This window comes from Staurois parvus, unplaced genomic scaffold, assembly GCF_062004578.1.
Source record: "Staurois parvus isolate SC_StPar_1 unplaced genomic scaffold, SC_StPar_1.0 ptg000081l, whole genome shotgun sequence".
NCBI lineage: Eukaryota > Metazoa > Chordata > Amphibia > Anura > Ranidae > Staurois > Staurois parvus.
In genome coordinates this window covers 443,843-466,305 of record NW_028317877.1, presented here as the reverse complement: position 1 = coordinate 466,305, position 22,463 = coordinate 443,843, and the positions used below count along the sequence as shown (strand labels likewise).

Below are 22,463 nucleotides of genomic sequence, written 5' to 3'. Positions count from 1 at the left end.
GGGAAAAGTACAATTGTGAGACAGGAAGAGAGCATTGTATATCAAATAAGTGACTTGATGGCACAATCACTAGGGGGTCTATTTATAAATTTTTTTTCAAAAAGCTTGCACACAACTTTCACCAAGGATTGAAAATGCTGTCTCCCAGAAATGCAAAATGTTTGAATCTAGATTAAAGTTGTGTGAAAATTGTGTGAAAAAAATTATAAATATACGGCCAGATCTTATTTTAAAGCAGAACTAAACTCATCATACAGTTAAGTGAAATAATTGTGCAATTGATAAGGGGCTATTAATTCTGAAAGCACCAACTATGCATAAACATCCCATGTGCAAAAAAATGTGTTTTCATACAAATATCAGGACAAATTGTGACAAAATATAGAAAATAAAAGTCCATAAAATAAATTAAAGTGACAGTCCTTGCAGCTTCTTTAGCCTGTATCGCAAACCCGGACAAGGAAAAAAGATTGTGACTGGAATCTTCACCACGTGCCAGCAAGAATAATAAATACAGATTGCTCACTCACCAGATCTTTTGACCCCAATTAAGATGGTCAGATGTGCTTTTGGTCATATAGGAGACCATCCTCTCATCATGGTATCTCCCCTTCAGCAATCCCTGCTATTGGCCAATATAAATGATTTTGGACTCTCTGTCTGGCTCCAAAATATATGATCCTTAATAGTATAGTTTTCCCATGGGAATAGTGCCGGACCATTCAAATAAAGTCAAAACAAGTGAAAAGTACCTTCTAAGTGCAGTAGTTTAATATTTGAGTGTTGGATTTAAAACATACATTTATGCACTCGCATGGTAAGGTGAGTGTTTTCAGCCTGTATAGATCTAGAAATGGCCGCCGTGCGTTCCAAGCCTCGTTCTCACTCGGTTTGGACATTTTCTGGACCCGGATGTGACATAATGACGCTTCTTCAACGTACGTTTTGCCAAGCGGCATCTTCAGGAAGGTTTGTTTTATGGCATACAAGACATAGCATGTCTGTAATAAAAGAGCGTGCCTGCTCGCTATTTTTTTTAGTTCTGCTTTAAGTAAAGCTGCATATTTTAGAGATGTTTGACATTACTATAGCATGGTAAAGCTTATGGCCTAATTTACATTATTATTATTATACAGGATTTATATAGCGCCAACAGTTTGCTCAGCGCTGTACATTATAAAGGGAGACAGTACACGAGACCGTACAGTAACAATACAATTCAATACACGAGGGGTTCGAGGGCCCTGCTCCTTGGAGCTTACAATCTAGGAGGGAGGGGATAGTGGTACAGGAGGAAATGGCTGTGGGGGATGGAGTGGTAGGAGGAGTGGAGGAGTTCAGTAATTAGCTGAGGGCAGGGTAGGCTTCCCTGAAGAGATAGGTTTTCAGAGTGCGCCTAAAGGTGAGGAGAGTAGGTGACAGACTGATAGATTGGGGTAGGGAGTTCCAGAGAATGGGGGAAGCCCTGGAGAAGTCCTGGAGACGGGCATGGGAGGAGGAGACCAGAGAACTAGAGAGTAGGAGGTCTTGGAGGTTACATGGCTGTGTAGGGCTGTTCACCACCAAGAATGAGTCTACTTATGTGGCTGGTAGCACAAATAGATGTGATCAGCCATGGCCAGTAAGTTTGTACACGTTAACGATGGGCTGACGGGCGGTTCTGGCTGTTTGCACGCATTCGCACATCAAGTAGTTACATGTGGTTAGGGACAGATGATCGGTCCTGGAAACAAAGGGGTTTATTTACTAAAGCTGGAGAGTCCAAAATCAGACTCCCTTCTGCATAGAAACCAATCAGCTTCCAGGTTTCATTGCCAAAGCTTCATTGAACAAGCTGAGGTTAGAAGCTGATTGGTTTCTATGCAGAAGTGAGTCTGATTTTGGACTCTCCAGCTTTAGTAAATAAACCCCAAAATGTCTACATCTTGGACCCCTCATTTCTGCCTAACCACATAAACACTTAATGTGCAATTACATGAATATAGCAGAGGCCACATGCCATTGATTTGCAGAGGCTTGCTGGCCACTACTGATGACATCCACCTGTATTACCCACCATAGAAATATGCTCATTTTGACAGTGTACCGCCTACACAACTGTGTGAATGAGAACTGCATGGTATTTAATGATTATGTACACTTTAATTTACAACATGTATTGTAAGTGTATAGCACAGTATATGTAAGTGGTTTTACATTGGCAATAACCCTTGTACTAATAAAGAATAGAGCAGACAGTTGTGTGTAATTGTTAAATGGCATCTGCTGCATCATTACATTCCACCTGTGTGTTGACAAAAGTGATTGTTTAGATGGAGAGGATAGTCCAGTAAGGAGGTAGACCATATTGGGCGCGGTTGGAGTTTACAGTTCTGAGGAGCTGACCTGTGTCCACAAGCGGCAGGTGTTGCCTAAAGGGCAGGCCAGGATGGAGGACGAGTGCTGTAAGTAAGCAAAGGCACGCGCACCTGCCTTTCATCTGCTGCTGGCTGGCTGCACCTGTCAGCAGAACAATTGTTAGACGTAGGTTGGAATGTGACTCTGACATCTGCCTAGGAAAGGCAGATCACCCTGTAGGAGAGGCCAAGGGAGGGAGATGACTCTTGTTTCCCTCCTTTTCATTGTTTTTTCCCCCTAAAAAAAAAAAAAGAAAAGGTGATTTGTCCTAAGGGCTAGTTTGCAACTGAGAATAAGATAAACGTAATCCAGACTACACTTGTCATGTGCTGCAGATTTTCTACCTGTTAGGTATATAATGCTAGAGTGAAAAAGATTAAAGTGTCACTAAGCCCTCCATCTAAAACCGGCATTTCAATCCACATGATTTCTTAAACATCACCACTTTATTTGAATGAATCAACCATAAAGATGAGTTTAGGCATATTCCAAACCTGGCTCTATCTGAACTATCAAAGCTTGTTTTTTTTGTTTTTTTGTTCAAAATGTTTGTTATTTTGGGACAATACAAAGGGACTTGAAATACACACAGTGATGTTAAACAATAGACAAGTTGGTCTCTTACAGTACGAAAAAAAAACCAAACTATACAAACTATGTTAGAGACACCAAATTACAAATATATCAAGCATCCTTAGTGATATAGGCCAGGTTACCTAGGCAAAATATATCAAAAGAGGACTACATAATGTTTAAAGCATTAAGGGTAAATTGCTGGTGCCTCTGTGACTGAAGCTGCCAATTTGCGGTGTCGTGAGGTACATTATCAATGGTTACGATGGCATACAGTTTCATGGAAAATGTTGTCTGATAAGCATAAGTGCACTTGACATGGTCAGCTGACCGAAAGAGACAAACTGACATTGCACAGGATTGTGACCTGGAATAAGAAAACAACTGCTACAAAAGTAACTGCAGAGCTCAGTCTCAGTCTTCATGGGACTGAGATTGAGCTCTGCAGTCACTTTTGCAGCAGTTATTTTCTTATTCCATGTTACAAACCTGCACAATGCCCTTTTGTCTCTTTCGGTCAGTTGACCATGTCGATCTCCCTTATGCTTATCAGATGACGTTTTACTGGAAACTGTATGCCGTCATAACCTTTGATACTGTGCCAGGGGCGGACTGACCATTCGGGAACTTGGGCACTGCCCGAGGACCCGGGGTCAGTAGGGGCCCCATGAGAAGCCCCTGGTACCTTTCATAGGCTTTTTTGGGTGTGGTTTGAGTGTGGGTGAGGACACAGGGACCCCATGATCCCTTATTGCCCGGGGGCCCCAAGAGTTGTCAATCCGCCCCTGTACTGTACCTCAAGACATGGCAAATTGACAGCGTCGGTCACAGAGACACCAGCTAAGCGGGCACCAACAATTTGTCCTTTTTGAAGCTTGATAAGCTCTGACATGATTCCATATTACTAGCAGTGCACGCAGTGAGCCCTGGTTCACACAGATGCAGTGCGGAATTCGCAACTTTTTCAGTGCGAATTCCTCACCCTATCAGAATCGCACTCCGTTTATGCGAACCACTGCTGGTGTGTATGTTAAGTTAACCACACCCCGAAAGTGGTCTGCAAAGCACGGTGCGATGTGCAGAATCGATCACATAGGTGTGAATAACCATGAAATCTGATTCTAGTGAAGACCAAAAAAAAGGTCCTGCGCGTTTTTGGTGCGGGTTTGATGCGAATAGAGCCATACAAAATGTATGGCTCCAATCGCACTGCACACACATCGAATGTGATTTGCACAGGAATGCGGTGTGGTTCCTGTGCGAATCACATGCGATTCACCGCATATATGTGAACCCAGGCTGAATGATGAAAGTGAGGCTTCCCACCTGTTAGCTAGGTGTCTCATCACACAGTGAAAGCAAAAGAATGTTATATCACTTCCACTTTCAATGCAAAACATGCTGTTCCCTTTTTGTATTCTCTCGTTATTGTGTTCTCCGATTTATTTATTTACAAGCAGTGCACATGTATTGCGGTCATGTGCAGTGCTCTCCTCAATCAGCAACTCCCAGGAATCATTGCATCTGCTTATTCCAATGTGCATGCATCCCTATATGCATTCATTCATGCTGGGACTGCCCACAAGAAGCACCTTGTGTGTGAAGCTTGTGATCGGTGCTGACCATACCTGGGAACTTTCCGGACATGACCCAGTAATGCTTGAATTTTGATGAGTTTGCTGAGTCATTATCATAATCGGTGAAGTCTCTGAAATTTATTTCAGGTACTTATATAGCGCCGTCAATTTATGCAGCACTTTAGATATATATTGTACGTTCACAACAGTCCCTAACCCTCAAGGGGCATACAATCTAAGTTCCCTAACTCACATTCATACATACACATACTAGGACCAATTTAGACTGGAGCCAATTAACCTACCAGCATGTGTTTGGCCGAGAATGCTTGTAAACATGCTGTAATAAAGAGTGTTCTGCCATGCTATCCTTCAACAGAAGCAGAAGCTTGCATTTAGGGTGATACCATTTACTGATTAGCTAAATAAATTGTAGTGCACGTTTTCAAGGATTTTCAAAAGCTTGTGCTGCAATATATTTAGATAACCAATAAATAGCATCACCCCAAATCCAAACTTTTAGTTTCTCTGTTAACAACCTCAAATTATACCTGTGAGAACAGAACTATGGAGCTGCCATTGCTTATTAGTGATGATCTCAGACATGTTTAGATCCTAATCCAAACCCACGCCAAGCCCGCCAGGAAGTTGTGACGTGTACTAGGCCAACCATCTTCTGCCAGGGAATTCCCCACCCCTAAGCCACACATGTACAAGAGACATGTCTATGTGCGGCTGTGGGCAAGAGAATGCCTCATCCGCAGATGATTGGCCTAATACAATGGCAGCTTCCTGGTGCGCTTGCTCACGTGTGTTTAGACTAGGATCCCAACACACCTGAGCTCATCCCTGTTGCTGATTTATTTTTAAAAAGCAGGCTCCAAGTCTGTGCTCTCCCTTATGACTGCTAATGATCATAAAGATCAGAGAAATGGTGACCAGCACCACCAAAGCAGTAATAGAATTTCATGCTCAAACATTTTATAGAAGTTTCGTATACTGATTTATTGAGGTACGAAGACATTTTTCAGGGACTCTTTAATCCTTGGGGACTGGTGCAACACTTTCAGAATTGCTTGTCATTGATAACACATGCTGTAGCTTGCATTGAGGGAGTTAAGTTAGGGTAAGGAAATTCCCCAATCATTGGAGAGTGGTGTTTCACGGGAAGTTATGTAGCTTGGCATTGCTCCCTGCGGAAGCCAGGAAGGGCTAGGTGCCTTTGTAATACTTTAAGGCAGGGTGACTCCCTTACTCAGGAAGGGAGGTCAAAGGTTGACGTCATACAAAGTGCATTAGCAAATGCAATCATAAAGACTGGTGTGCCAGAACAACCTGGACCACACACTTGGCAATGGTGACAGGTTACCCCGCCAAGCCTGTGCTTATTCAGCATACTTTGTTTTTTTTTCTGTTTTTACTATTTTTGGGCTTTGTCTTTTTGTCCGATTACACTGACTGTTATTTGAAGCACACTTCTGCTGAGATAAACTTTAAGAATGTGTAATAAAAGCATACAGTTAATAAAAAGTACATGAATTTTACATTTACTAAAAGGAGCTCTGTTAATTAGCTCTGAGTAAATAACATCACTTGTTAGATTGTGAAGTTTTTAGGTCCCATGCACAGTTGCGTGTGCATAAACACGCGATTATGTGTTTTGTGTTAAGGCTGTCCATTAATTTTGATTAATGATTAACAAAGACTGGCACATGCTGAAAAATATGGTGATTTCTACATGCCTACCTAGAGCTTCCTGTGGCAGATAATAAAGGTGGCGCATGCCAATTTTGGTATTTTGTTGCAAGGTTTGCGCACAGGTCAGCTTGAGCACATTTACTCCGCTGTGCCCAAAATTTTGGCATAAATCTGAGGTGACTACCTGTTGACTACCTGTTGAGATCATCCTAAACTTTATCCTTTCCTTCCTGCATCGTTGCACCTCGCTGGCTATATATATACATCCCCCTTTCCTCTCTTTGCTGCAGTGCTGTTAGTCACTTTCATCCCTCCTCACTACAGATTTACACCTCTCTGGTAATAGTATATATTTTAGAACTGTGTGTAAAGTGTAAGGTCTTCTTTCTGCAGTGCTTTCGGGACAGATCAGAGGGATGCTATGTCCCGGCGCTGATCCAGCCCCAGCACTGATCCAATTAGTATCGCACTGATCCAACCTCTTAGCGTTGCAGAAAGAAAAGAGAGAAGAGTGGGATTTTCAAATCTCTGAATCACTGCATCAACTGCATGGGCACCATTGCCTACAGAGGTAAGTGCAGCAGGAACCGGGGGTGGGGAGGAGGGGGATAGGTTGTACAGTGTTAGATCACCTTTTCATTTTTTCTGGAAAGGTGAACTAACCCTTAAAAGGAAAAGTTCACCTTTAAAAATAATAGTAAACACACATGTTTTTGCAGGTAAAAAAATGCACATTTATTATTTCTTTTTCTCAGAATCCTGCATAGCATTGCACCAGCGATCAGCAGATCACAGGTGCAATGTCAGGCTCCTGCGGACACTGCCTACAGCTTTTCTGCCCATACCACTGTATGGGCTTTCTGTTTGAAAGCTGTAGGAAGTGTCAATGAACTATGAGATTGTTCCCACATTGAGGACTACAAGCCATCTGCCAGGATGGAAGGTGGGACTTGTAGTACTTTCCTGATTCCTGTGAATGAATGGGGTGGCTGTCTGGGTGGAGCCACAAACAGCCATGCGGTTTTTACATTGTACCAGCAGGTGCAGGGTGAAGAACCCCCGCCCCCAGGGTGGGGATCAAGGGTGCGGGGACTTGTCCATAGTAACATGTTACACACTAAATACAGGTGTAACATGTTACTAAAGGTAAACGTAACCTTTAAATTAGAACTTTGGAGCAAGTGCTTTATTATTTTAGAACACACTGCTGCATTATTAAAGAAACTGTGGCTTAGCACCTATAACGTGATTTCATATGCCTGGTGAAACACCAATATAGAACTTGTCTTATAAAATTGTTAATTTGGCACACATAAAGTGCACCAATATTTACACTACAGAACTGACTTATTTCCATTTGATTATCCCCCCATTACGTTGAACAGCTTTTCCAAAACATGAGACATGTTGTAGCTACTGAAGTGATTATCTTTCTAATTAGCTGACATCAGTAGAGAAGCATACTGTAGTTAAGTCATGTGGTAGAATCAGTGATTTTGAAGGCTTTTTCATTCCAAGCATTCCATTGTTAAATTTATATTTTTCTTTCCAATAAAGAGTAAAGTTTTACTCATTTCACATTAGGGCGCGTTTTAAAGCATATGCTGATAAATAACCCTGCCGCCAACACAATGCAAGAGCTTTCATCGGTTGAAGGAAGGTGGGTCTAGATTTAAAAAACGTAATTGGTCACTTTCACATACTTTCGCATTCCATAAGTTGGAATTTACAGTTAAAGTCAAACCAGTCTTGACAGTTATACACCAGAATGGTGCTAAAACTAATTATATTTTGCATTGCCTGTCTTTCTGACCTCCAACCTGATTGGGGAAAAAAGCGGTTTGTGAAGTCGCTAATAAGTACAGTTTAATTTCAGTTCCCCTGAGCAAAATAGTTTTCTTGTTTCCTAAACAATAGCACGTGAACCAAAATTGAACCTTTTAGTGATGTATTTTAGCAATGAAACTCGCACGCTACTGTTTTTTAAAAGCAGTATAGTGGTTTGATGGCGGTAAAGGACAATATAAACTACTGTCAGCTGGATAGCTACTTTTCTTCAAGATGCCTCTCCCAAGTGCTTTTGGGAATGCCGTACAACAGGTGAATTTGTACACATTGGTGGTACTGACCAAAAATGAAATGCTTCTAGCTTGGTGTTTACCAGCTTATTTATACGGTGTTGGGTAGAGGCATACAGAACAATACACGCAAAAGGCTAGATCCACCTTTTGCAAAAATATAAAATGCACATATATTTGCAGGAAAATATGTGCCTTTATTTATTTTGCAGATTAACCTACAAAACATTGCAACCATGATTGGTGGATCACAGGTAGAATGGCAGGCTCCTGCAAACTCCAACCAAACTCTACCAGTTTTATGACTGTACCAATGTGCAGACTTTCAGTTAGAGAACTGGAAGACGTATCATTGGACTATGTGTGCTGTAATCACTGCACTTGTACTGCATTGTGAACTATATGTCTGTCTGCTCCGCTGGCAGACAGGGATTGTAGTTTATTCATTCACACATGACTGTAAAAGAATTACATAGTGGTGTGTGTTTGTGTGGAACCCCTCAAAGACATGCCAGTTTCTAATCTGACAGCTCCATGAGTAGAGAACCCCTCCACGCTCACAGAGTGGGGGCTGTTTTAGAGGTGGAATGTCTACTTGGAGCCATGTTATGTCTTACTTACTAGAAATGGCATTATCCTAAACATATAGCATCTTAAAGATACATCCTCAAAGATATAGCATTATCTTAAAGACAGAGTTAGCCTTTTAACTAAAAACTTTGTAAACTTTTATGCCCCTTTTGCATGGGGTGGAATCTGTTTGGATCAGTAGGGGATCTCCTCACAGCAGAGCATGCAGATGACACATCCATGTCCTCTCAGTTTCTGCTGAGCAGACACAGACAGAGAGACATCTGCTGCATGGATTTCCAGGAGTTACCGAACTCCACTGTCTGTTTACACCTGACTACTATCCAATCCGCCTGAAGGGTAGAGGATGGATCCCCTTCCATTTTTTTGTAGCAGACCATCAGAGGTAGGCGGGTGTAAGTGGACTCAAGTCCCTTTACACCTGTCTGTCAGTAGGAAAGCATGGACTTCCAATCAGGTCTGCCTGAAAGCATCAGCTAAACAGATTTTGGCTAAAGCATGAAAATTGGCCACACCAACTGTTTTACAGGTTAGAAGTGTCATGGTATTTATTGAATGAAAATCTGTTAGAAATGCTCCATGACTCTATGCATACAGTCAGGTCCATAAATATTGGGACATCGACACAATTCTAACATTTTTGGCTCTATACACCACCACAATGGATTTGAAATGAAATGAACAAGACTGTCAGCTTTAATTTGAGGGTATTTACATCCAAATCAGGTGAACGGTGTAGGAATTACAACAGTTTGCATATGTGCCTCCCACTTGTTAAGGGACCAAAAGTAATGGGACAATTGGCTTCTCAGCTATTCCATGGCCAAGTGTGTGTTATTCCCTCATTATCCCAATTACAATGAGCAGATAAAAGGTCCAGAGTTCATTTCAAGTGTGCTGTTTGCATTTGGAATGTGTTGCTGTCAACTCTCAAGATGAGATCCAAAGAGCTGTCACTATCAGTGAAGCAAGCCATCATTAGGCTGAAAAAACAAAACAAACCCATCAGAGAGATAGTAAAAACATTAGCCGTGGCCAAAACAACTGTTTGGAACATTCTTAAAAAGAAGGAACGCACCGGTGAGCTCAGCAACACCAAAAGACCCGGAAGACCACGGAAAACAACTGTGGTGGATGATTGAAGAATTCTTTCCTTGGTGAAGAAAACACCCTTCACAACAGTTGGCCAGATCAAGAACACTCTCCAGGAGGTAGGTGTATGTGTGTCAAAGTCAACAATCAAGAGAAGACTTCACCAGAGTGAATACAGAGGGTTCACCACAAGATGTAAACCATTGGTGAGCCTCAAAAACAGGAAGGCCAGATTAGAGTTTGCCAAACGACATCTAAAAACGCCTTCACAGTTCTGGAACAACATCCTATGGACAGATGAGACCAAGATCAACTTGTACCAGAGTGATGGGAAGAGAAGAGTATGGAGAAGGAAAGGAACTGCTCATGATCCTAAGCATACCACCTCATCAGTGAAGCATGGTGGTGGTAGTGTCATGGCGTGGGCATGTATGGCTGCCAATGGAACTGGTTCTCTTGTATTTATTGATGATGTGACTGCTGACAAAAGCAGCAGGATGAATTCTGAAGTGTTTTGGGCAATATTATCTGCTCATATTCAGCCAAATGCTTCAGAACTCATTGGACGCCGCTCAACAGTGCAGATGGACAATGACCCAAAGCATACTGCAAAAGCAACCAAAGAGTTTTTTAAGGGAAAGAAGTGGAATGTTATGCAATGGCCAAATCAATCACCTGATCTGAATCCGATTGAGCATGCATTTCACTTGCTGAAGACAAAACTGAAGGGAAAATGCCCCAAGAACAAGCAGGAACTGAAGACAGTTGCAGTAGAGGCCTGGCAGAGCATCACCAGGGATGAAACCCAACGTCTGGTGATGTCTATGCGTTCCAGACTTCAGGCTGTAATTGACTGCAAAGGATTTGCAACCAAGTATTAAAAAGTGAAAGTTTGATTTATAATTATTATTCTGTCCCATTACTTTTGGTCCCTTAAAAAGTGGGAGGCACATATGCAAACTGTTGTAATTCCTACACCGTTCACTTGATTTGGATGTAAATACCCTCAAATTAAAGCTGACAGTCTTCAGTTAAAGCATATCTTGTTTGTTTAATTTCAAATCCATTGTGGTGGTGTATAGAGCCAAGAATGTTAGAATTGTGTCGATGTCCCAATATTTATGGACCTGACTGTATGTTTCACAAAACATGGACTCCCTGGATCATTCACTACATGTCCCCAGCTGTTGATAGGATGCTGATGGCTGCTTAGCCAGACAGATATAGGCGGTAGTGGGTTCAGACCTGCCCCAGGTATCCCCAGTCCACCTTCCCTAGCCCTGTATTCCTTTTTTGTTTTCTCCAGGCATGGGTGTTTAATACCAACCATAAATTATGAGCACTATAATATAATCACTCAATGCAAGGAAGGAATACACAACTGGATTTGTCTTTTTCACTCTTTGCTTTGTAATTGTTTATTGTCTAGGCTGAGACTGTATATTGCATGTTTTATGTAACCACTGATATCCTTTTGAAACTGAATTAAAATCTACTGAAAACGAAAAGCAGTACAGTGCTGCTAATTATGACAAGGTGTTCGAGATGCAGAACAAATTCTGCATTTTTGGGGTCTTCATATTTATGGTGATTAGGGCTGTTGTCTTGGAGCACTGGGGATCTATGTTCAGGATCCAGTAGATTCTGTGTATACATGCCATTTCTGTGTTTCATCTTAATGCTCCAATGCCCCGCCACCCAAAACAAAAAAGCACAGCAGCAGCTTTCATGATGATCGCAAGGTAAACAGTTATTACACAGATAAAATATATATAAGGGAGCTCTGCTAGCCAAAGGATATGTATTTTTGTGTATCCTTTCCTGAGAGGTTCACAGCTCCATCACACAACACAGCTGGGTGAACTACTCCACTTATGGCTGGTGATTGCAGTTCTTTCCACCTGCAGCTTTCTGACTGGACAGTGAGGCTAGGTTCACATATGTGCGGGTGGTGCCGCTGCGGATCCGCGCGAAAATTCGCGCAGCCGCACCACCCGCACAGAGGAATGCGGACCCGTGGGCGGGTGCCATTAGTTCTAATGGCACGCCGCCCGCAACGGAAAATGCAACCGCACTGGGAACCGAGGTTCCCGTGCCGGCTGCGTTTTCAGAAGTGCAGGGACTTCTTTCCTGCATTTCATGGGGCGCGGAAGTCCGTTCAAATGAATGGGCTCTCGTGCCCTCTCCAAACACGGCCTGCACAACTGCATATTTGTGAACCGGGGGTGAAAGAGCAGCAGCAGGTAATCCCTCTACCTACTCCATCCTCTCCTTCTGTCAATATGTTTCTTTTTAACATGTATCACATCTAAATGGGTCCCTGTCCTCCTATTTTTCCCAGTGTCAGCACTACTGTACAGAGGAGGTAGCATTTAAAATGAATTTAATAATTTTTTTTTTTTATTTTAATTAAAACAGAGCTGATTTCATTTGTGTCTTTCAAATCTACATGGAAATCAGCTTTCAATGACTGTATTCAAGTTTCCTAGTTCCTAGAGGCTGTTCCTGTGTGGTTAGGGTAGCAGTATTATTTTGTATAGTCTTTCAGGGCAAGACTGTTGTGAGTGAGCTATGTATACCGTACGGTGCTGCAGATTGTTGCCCCTCTGTGGATTAATAAAAGAATTGCATCTCTTTTAATATATTATAGCTTCATACAAAGTGGTGGTTTTTGTTTTGTTTTGATTTTTTCTTTTCATTCGGTTTTGGAGGAATTCATCCTCAGCCATGACATGCTGTCACTGCTGGAGCTTGCACATCTGTACAGGAAGGCTACAGAGAGGCTGAAGGAGACCAGCAGAATAGAGGTGTAAAAAGGATAAAGAAAGTGAAAACAATATTCTTTAGTCGTCATGCACACTGGACATTTTTACAGCTGTTGTTTTTGGCTTTTGGCTTTTTTTTCTACAGCCAGTAAACTCCCCAGCATGTTATCCTATGTGTCCATGCACACATAGACTTTAATCATTGTTTTTTTGGCTGGGGCGTTCTTTGGCTGGGGAAAAAAAAAACAGAACTAGTGGGTTTCTAGAGTTTTTGAAATTCTTGAGCCATTAATGCCCCTGTTGGCACGAACCAGCATGACAAAAGTTGATTGTTCAATCTACTTTTGTCAAAGGAGCCAGGTGGAAAATTGCCAGCCAAACAGCACCTGCATTCAATCATATGCAGCTGCTGTTCAGATATTTTGACAGCCACCGGCATCAGCTGTCAGAATACGATAGCCAGCAAGGGAAGTTCGCCCATCCACTCTGTTTAGCGTGGATGGAGGAATCTGTCAGCTTTCTTTTTTTCACTTAATTTGTGTTGGTAAAATAAACATACTACTAGTACGCTTTGGGTTTTGGTGTAAGGTATAGTCAATGTAAATGAACATTATACCAACATAATAAAAAAGCTTTATCATAACAGACTCTCGCCGGTGTAGTTGACCAGGAGCCATGGAAGCAGGCAATTGAAACTGTTAGCTTTCTTTCATTCAGCCTGCAGATACAATGATTTCAGAGGGCAGTTGTCAGAGGACTGGGATGCAATATGTCATCTCCCTTCCACCCGCACCATTACATGCTCATTCACTTGAATTGTACTGCCTGCTGAACAGAACATGAGGCATCATGTTTGCCATGACATGTGTACCACCCCGTCCAGCTGCCATTGTAGCTTAAAGTGTTATTAAACCCAGGATCCTGCATTCACCATATCTGGTCTCCCACAGTACAAAAAAGATAGAAATGCAATTATTTTAGTAAATATAAACTGCTTAATACCTTTTCTCATCAGCAGTTAGAGCAGTCTTGTGACTTCTATCAGTGTCCAGCAGAGCACTGGTTAAAGCTTGTAGGAGGAGTTTTAATTCTCCTATGACTGCCATGCATAACCCCTGATCCTCTGCCTGGACAGTGCTGATTGGCCCTGTGCTGATCACATGCACCTTCTCAAAGAAAAAAAAACTCTCTAGTAATGCACACTAAACTGAACATGTGCAGAGTGACTCCTAGAGCTTTGTACAATCAGCAGATGGATTGTGACTAGTAGAAGAAGGGGAGGATCAGAGAAGACAGGATCAAACTGCCTTTTTTACACAATGCAAAGGATTAACCCCTTAGGTTCCATGCAGGGGCAGACTGACAACTCATGGGGCCCCCGGGCAATAGGGGATCATGGGGCCCCTGTGTCCTTGCCCAAACTCAAAAAAGCCTATGAAAAAGGTACCAGGGGCATCTCATGGGGCCCCCTACTGACCCCGGGCCCTCGGGCAGTGCCCGAGTTTCCAAATGGTCAGTCCGCCCCTGGTTCTATGGTGAATATAACAAGCATGCTTTACTGCATATACAGACTGATTTTTACTGTTGTGGGTTTAGTAACACTTTAAGGTAGTCTGTTGGGGAAGGTAAAACCACGGCTCAGTCAGCTATTTTTACTTCCCCCTGGCTGCAAATGTGAAAGTCATGATGATCACTGCTGGCCATATTAAAATAATATCCGGAATTTTCCATTATGAAAACTAGAAAGGAAGCACTTTTCAGCCAAGACCCTTCTTCCACTTATCAGATGGACCATTTGGCCATAGATGACTCCAATTTTGGACAATTCCTGTTAAAATGAGATTGCCTGCTACTGCATAATACATTGTGCACCATTGATCAGTGCCTTATGAAATGTATCCCTAAATTTTCAGAGCAGAAGGATTTCACCTATCACTCACTAAACAGTAATATAACTTCTCTAGTGTTGGTTTTCACCTGCATTGGATTGTTGTTTATTTCCGTGACACAGTCAGTAGAACGGAGAAAACAGAATGGCACAGTTATGTAAGCACTTCACAGAAGTTCACCTAAAAATAGGGCAGTTCTTTATTTTTTTTATTTTTTTGAAAGGTATCACTTTACACACAACTGGCAATAAAAATTAGCAAAACAGTCCCCCTGTGCCTATCAACACAAAACAGCCTGCCTGTTTACGGCTAAATATTTACTGTGCTGCATTGGAGGCATTTAAAAAACAAGTTCTTCTGGTTCCCTCTGCTTTTCCGATAGTGGCAAAGGTCCTCCCCTTCTTTCAATTCACACTGCTTATTCATCTGCCTCACATAAGCAGGAAAGGCTTAGATTAATGGCAGCTCTTTAAGCATGTTTTGGAAATAGTGGCTGGTATAGACCCAGACATCCCTTTTAGAAAACCATAGATCCCTCATCACACTGCTGGCTAGCGGAGAGAAGGCAATTGAGTCATCACCTGTTGTTAGAGGCTTTGATGAAGCAGAGACATCATGGGCCATACGTTTAATTACTTGACAGTTCAGCTATACGTTACATTTTTTTTTTAGTATTGTATTCTACCATTTTTTCATGGCATATGGAATTTGAAGCTTGTGAAAATAGGGGTTTTCCATAAAGAACTGCACTTATGACCTATACACAAGATAAGAAAATCATATGAAAATTTCCTTATGAGGAACAGTTGGCCGATTATCTGATCGTTGGTATAGTGCTTTCGACAGGCAATTCAGATGACAAAAAGCCAGAACATTTTTATCGTATGTGAATACAATTTTCAATTAATACGTACAGTAATCATACAGAAATGATCAAATAGAAAAACATGCATGATCAGAAGCATAGACTGACCCTACACTTCCTCTTCCACTGTGCTAGTACATAGTTACATTTCAGAAAAGAAAAAATTATTATTATTATTATACAGTATTTATAAAGCGCCAATGGTTTGCTCAGCGCTGTACATTACAAAGGGGGACAGAACATGTGACAGAACAATACCAATACAATGTAAAACATGAGGGGATCGAGGGCCCTGCTCTTTCGAGCTTACAATCTAGGAGGGAGGGGATGGTGGTACAGGAGGAGATAGCTGTCCAATCTGATACAATAACCGTATCTAAATAATATCTCCAACTCACTTAGAATAAAAGTGTGGATTATAAACCTGAATATACTGAAACACAGAAAAAATGGCAGTTGACTAGTGCAAAGCCGCCTAGAAAGTGGTTAATTGAAATCCTATGCGGAGTAATATCACTACAAAAGTGGATGCGATATTGTATTTATTCGATCACATAGATCGTGAAAAAGGTTGACATTGACAGGGTGAACATGTTGCAATCATATTAAAATCAAAGAATTAAAAAAAAAAGAACCATTCGGCGTCTTCAAAAACGGCTGTATAGGCAAAAATGATCCATATGAGGCAATAGAATTTCCTTTCTGTATTGATCTGCAGTAAAGTTCCATATTACATGGCCTGGAATCTTCCCTATACAGTCCATACCATGTAATATGGAACTTTACTGCAGATGAATACAGAAAGGAAATTCTATTGCTTCATATGGATCATTTTTACCTATACAGCCGTTTTTGAAGACGCCGAACGGTTCTTTATTTTTCGCATCCAGTTTTGTAGTTATATTACTCCGCATAGGATTTCGATTAACCACTTTCTAGGCGGCTTTGCACGCAGTTACATTTCCCTACGTTTGCCTTTGTCGGCCAAGAATTTTATTACAAGTCAATAGCATTTGGACTACATCATGATACGCACTTTTGTAGAAAATCGGACGATCGGTCATCCGGTTTTCTCAAAGTGTGTACTAGGCTTTAGATGTGATGGAAGGAGACTTAAGGTGAGCATATCCCCTGCTGAATCAAAGCAGAATGGGAGGGATGTCACTTTTGTGACATCCATGCTTGTTCAGTTTTTGTCCACATTTTGACATTGGACTGTGGTGGACTTGTGTTGGATCTGTTGGCTGCCACACATAAAAACTTGTTTCTGTATACATCAAACTACATCTGTTACAGTTAGGTCTGAAAAAATGGAAAATGAATTACTTCCCCTCCTGAGGATTTACCGCCCTTCCTGACCAGCCATTCTTTGTGTTACTTTAACTGACAATTGCGCGGTAATGCAATACTGCACCCAAATGAAATTTACGTCCTTTTTTCCCACAAATTGAGCTTTCTTTCGGTGGTATTTTTTCGTCTATGCGTTTTTTTTCTTTTTTGCGCTATAAAAAAAAAGACCGATAATTTTGAGAAAAAACAATATTTTTGACTTTTTTGCTATTAAACATGTCCAGTGAAAAAAAATTTAAAAAATCAAATTTCATCATAAATGTATTTTGCTACATGTCTTTGCTAAAACAAAATCCCAATACGTGTAAATTAATTGATTTATGTGAAAGTTATAACATTTACAAATGGCAGTATAGATACTGGAATTTTTTTACTGCAAGGTTTAAAGTAAAAATTTCATATATTGCAGCTTACCAATGCTTAAATGTGGTCACTGCATTAGTTTTTTTCTTTTTAGTCTTTTTTTCTTTGTTTTCACTTGATGTTTCAGCCAGTAACACACTTCCTGCCCCAGGCGCAAAGAAGCAAAGGGGCAAAGAACAGATTTAGGGTGGTATACCAATTCTCTGGCATGTGCTGACAGTGGGAGAGGGGGGCGCAATTCTGGATCCTTGCACTGGCTGTTGGACAACCCTGTCCCAGTACTGGTCAAAGCACTGTTGTGGTGTATCCAATAGCAATAGACAAGCAACACTATGGACTAAAATAAATAAATAAAGTGCAGCGCTAAAAATAAACAGAAAATTCGATCTAGAAAATTCTGATCTAGAAAATTCGATCTAAAAAGTTCGTTCTGAAAATATCAAAAGGATCGGGATAGATCGGCCGGATACAGACTCCAGGTGAAGGCTTCCCTCCTCTGGATGAAGTGGAAAACGGTGTCTGCTGACCCCTCATCCAGAGGAGGGAAGCCTTCACCTGGAGTCTGTATCCGGCCGATCTATCCCGATCCTTGGGAGGTTCTGTGAGCCCAGCTGACCATCGCATGATAACACCCCTTCCTGAGGGAGATCGATACTCTGCAGAATTGATTAAACATATGCGCATTTCCTATGCGCGGTCGGTGAGTGCGCACTTCTGCCATTTGTTCCGGATTTCTCATAATCTGTGTCATATCTACTTTATCGCTGATTCTATGAACTTTTGATATTTTCAGAACGAACTTTTTAGATCGAATTTTCTAGATCAGAATTTTCTAGATCGAATTTTCTGTTTATTTTTAGCGCTGCACTTTATTTATTTATCTTCACCTGAGGCTGTTGTAATCTCCTTTCAGTGCTTTAGCTGCTTATATATTCTTTATTGTTATACAAGAAGCGCTCGCCACATCTTTTATATTTATGTCTGTTTTAACACTATGGACTGTTACACAGAGATTTGATTCAACAGGAAACAGAGCAGCAAGCTGGAAAATGCTTTCTATGAGGCAACAGAGAAGAGCAGTGCTCCCCATGCACTATCAAACCCAGAAAACAAACCATATCATATATACACAAAAAAAGTCATAAATATAGTTAGGCTAAAAAGACACAGATCCCTGTGAGCCTGTAATTTTCCAGATGTGAAAGTTAAACCTTTTTCCTCCAGGTGCAAAGAGTGCTCCCTTGTCTTTTGGGATGACCTTTAATTGAACAACTTAGTTTACTATGTGGAACATTTTATGTATTTATTCATTCTTCTTCCTCTTAAACACCTTTGCTTATGAATTAGTTCAGTTAATCTTTCCTCATGGCCGAGGTCTTTCTTCCCCTTATTAATTGAGTTGTCCTTCTCAGCACTCATTCTAGTATCACAACTTCAGTGTTCTGCCCGTACAGTTGTATCATTGATTCACAGAGAACTGTGAATGAATGAATGAACTACAGGTTTTCTGCCACCATGGCAGACAAACTTGTACTTCTCAATGCTCTTATTTGAGTATTAATACCCTTCTCATGTTGCCCCTCTTTAGTGTCCTCTTCACTGCTGCCCCCAGACTCAAGAAGTGAGTCCAGTAGAGATGCTACAGATGTTGAGGGCTCATTAGCGGTTTGCTGCTACACCAACTCCCTTCTTAAAGCAAACGTTTCTATCCGTACCTTTGCTTTGGTGTTAAAAATTTTAGTCTTCTAAATCTTTGGTCCATAGCAGAGGAAAAAATTACAGTAATACCTCGGTTAGCGTAATTTCTGGTTTACGAATGAAAATCCATTGAAAATAATGCCTCTGTTTACAAATTTTTTTTCGCAATACAAAAGAAAGTTTCCCGCAATATGAAAGAAAGTTTTCCAAGGATGCATTGTGCCTGGGAGGTTTTGGGACTTTTTGGAACTTTTTTGGCGCATTTCTCAAGCGGTGGAAAGGTAGGGAGCTGACCTTCGTAGTTTGCATGCCTTTTACTGTGTGTTTTGCATTGTAGGTTGGTTTCCATGCCAGCTCATGTGCTGTCCATGGCTTTTACTGTTGTTTCCATGCCAGCTCATGTGCTGTGCATGCCTGTTACTGTTACTATTTTTACTTTTTTGCAATACGAAACATCCCAGAAAATGCATTAAATTCGTAAACCAAGGTATTACTGTACAGTGTGTTGGACCTGTTCAAAAAGGATCCCCTTCCGTCTGCTTAGAAGCTGGCCTGTTGTAGTGGCTTTGAAGCTCTTCAGTGCAGATTATTCGAAAAAAGCACCCTCACTATAGACTGCCTCCCTTTCTCAAGTGCAGGCACAGATGATGGAGCATTTTATTCTTGGCCACTTATGAATACAGTAGAACATTCAAATGACTTAAGAGCAGTGGAAAGTTCTTCAAGAATACTACACTGTCCTGGTTTTAATTTACTTCCAGTCTATCAGCCTGCAGCTTCTCTGGGTTCAGGTGCTAATCTTCCCTATACAGTCCATACATCACTTCCTTCTCCTACCAAGGACTACATGTCCCATGAGGCATTGCTTCTCACATATTCACATATTCTTACTGACATGTATGGACAGTGTACTGAGCTATATGTATGCTGAACTGTGTATACTGACATGTACACGAGTAATGCACTCTATATGCAGGCCAACTAAACATCTGACCCACTAGTCAATAATGAAAATTTTTATAATCGATTATGTTGATAAGTCGTTTCAGCCCTAGACATGCACATATGCTGGCAGTGGACACGTTGACAGGAGGAGAGGGTATAGTGAGCAGAGGAGTGATCACATATGTTACTGTTTCAATTTTGTTTAATCAGCAGACTGGGTGTGTTCTTAACCCGGCTGTGGTTGAGGTCAGCTGTGTATTCTGTGACTTTCCTGGGGTTCAGCTTAAATCTATAAATACATCGGCTAAATTATAGCTATACAGTATATGCTCAAGATAACACTTTTACTTGTTTTATATAATAATGTGTGCAGTTTTTAAAAACCAGGCCAAAGCTTTTCTATTATTGCATGTTTTTTCATTATTTGCTGAACAGATCTCTTCGTTATCAATAATGACTGCTCCCAGTCAACAAACTATATATCATGCGCTAAAAGTTAACCTATGTTACCAATGTCACTTGTTCTATATAAATAGTTGACTCATTAACAAAAAAGAAGTTAGAATAATTGGGTGTATACTATTGCTTATTCTTGTGCTTACTTTCACCTACAATGATATGCTTTCCACTTTAATCATCGTTTAAGAAAGTCATATTAGATTGTTCTTGTCCTAACCTTTTATAGAATATGTAGTCCTAACATTTCATGTTCCTTACCTGTGCCTGCTGTACCATGTACTTGTATGAAAAAATATTCTGTTCTCTTTTTATTGCTTCCTTTGTGTGAAATCCCTGGTGTTCCTGCCAGTTCCTCTGCTTTCCTAATAAAAACTGACCACACTAAACTTTAAGACTAGAATTTGTATGTAATATTCCCAATAGAATTAAAATGGGAAACCTTATTGGGTACTGTTTCTCTAATGCTTTTCAAGTGCACCCTTTCTGTAACCCAAAAGCGTAATTTAAACAGGTCAAGCAACACTGATGCTAACATCAAAAAGTCAACTGCTAAGCCTTCGATTCCACCGCTTTGCCGTATTGCCCCACAAGAGTTCAGCGATGCATGAAAATTCATGATGTATGAACTGTTATTGATAGCCTAACTATAAATTCTCTATTCTGTGCCAAATTCAAAATGGGTAGTGGGGACAAACTGGAGCAGAGATTGTGTTCTGGAAGAATGCCCACACGATCACTTTGTGTATACAAGTTTCAAACGGACGATGTTCCACACATCCTTACAATATAAGGTCCCTAACCAGGGGCGGACTGACAACTCTTGGGGCCCCCAGGCAATAGGGGATCATGGGGCCCCTGTGTCCTTGCCCAAACTCAAAAAAGCCTATGAAAAAGGTACCAGGGGCATCTCATGGGGCCCCCTACTGACCCCAGGCCCTCGGGCAGTGCCCAAGTTTCCAAATGGTCAGTCCGCCCCATCCCTAAATTACATTCATTCATACACATGCATGTCTTTGGAGTGTGGGAGGAAACCCACACAAACTGTGCAGGTGGTGCCATGGTTGGGATTCAAACCAACAACCCTACTGCTGATAGGTGCAAAGCGCTAACAACTTTGTGCTGCCCATAATTCTGTTCATTTTGAAACACTCCATTGAGGGTACTAATGACTGTTTCACAGTAACATACTAGCTTCAGACAGTTCTATAGCATGTGTAGGAGTTCACCATAGTCCCTCATACATCTAATACGAACAAGATTTTGACTTTTTCCCAAAATTGTGTAGGTGTTTTGGCGTATAGTGTGCTCCAATATTGATATAACTGTGACAGTATGAGTGGTTGTTCTAAGGAATCTAAGGAAATCTCTCTCGTTCATTTTGGTAGTGGGAGATTAGGGGGGATATAGCTTTGCTCAAAATAAGAATGGCACCTGCAGTAAATACAACCTTTGTCCTACTGAATTTCCGCCACCAACGTGGAATTACACAGGTGACGGAAACATACTGACTACTAGAAAGTAAACAATGTATAAAATTCCAGAGGAGTAAAATCAAAGGGATCTCTGTGCAAGGTGTGGTTAGGTATTTAGGTGAAGTAATATATGTTGGCAGTTGTTTTATTGTCATTGTGTATCAGTATAGATTGAAAACACCTGTGGCAGTTTTGAAGAGCTAATGAAGTCAGGAAAAAATCTATGTTGTTATAGAAAATTATACAGTGGTTTCTGTCTCTAGCCCTTTTGCAATCTGTACAATGCTAGGCTTCTTGATAAATATAGCATTATAAAATAACTACTTTTTACCAACTACTGTATAATGTAACATCAGGGCCATCCTACTGGACATACCTAAATGGTCTAAGACTGGCTTTTTTATTGCAAGCATAATATTTTGTGCAGTAAACAAAATCTTGAACTTGAAACTCAACCGGACGAATTTTGATCAATGCATGTCCATGCCTGTTCGACAGAATTCAATCATTAGATTGACTTTTGTCAGATGAGCTTGTTGGAAAATTTTTCTTAGCCTGAGATTGAAGAGTCACAATTTTGTAATACAGTGAACCAATGTGGAGGATTCCTCCATCTACCTCGCTGGCTGATCGAAAAACACAATTACGGCC

General features: G+C 41.0%; 1 protein-coding gene across 7 annotated transcripts in view; it reads left to right on the top strand.

The window, feature by feature from the left end:
* FAM120B (family with sequence similarity 120 member B) overlaps positions 1–22,463 on the top strand; it is a 160,275-nt gene that overhangs the window by 99,642 nt on the left and 38,170 nt on the right. The gene's annotated exons all lie outside the window — the stretch shown is intronic.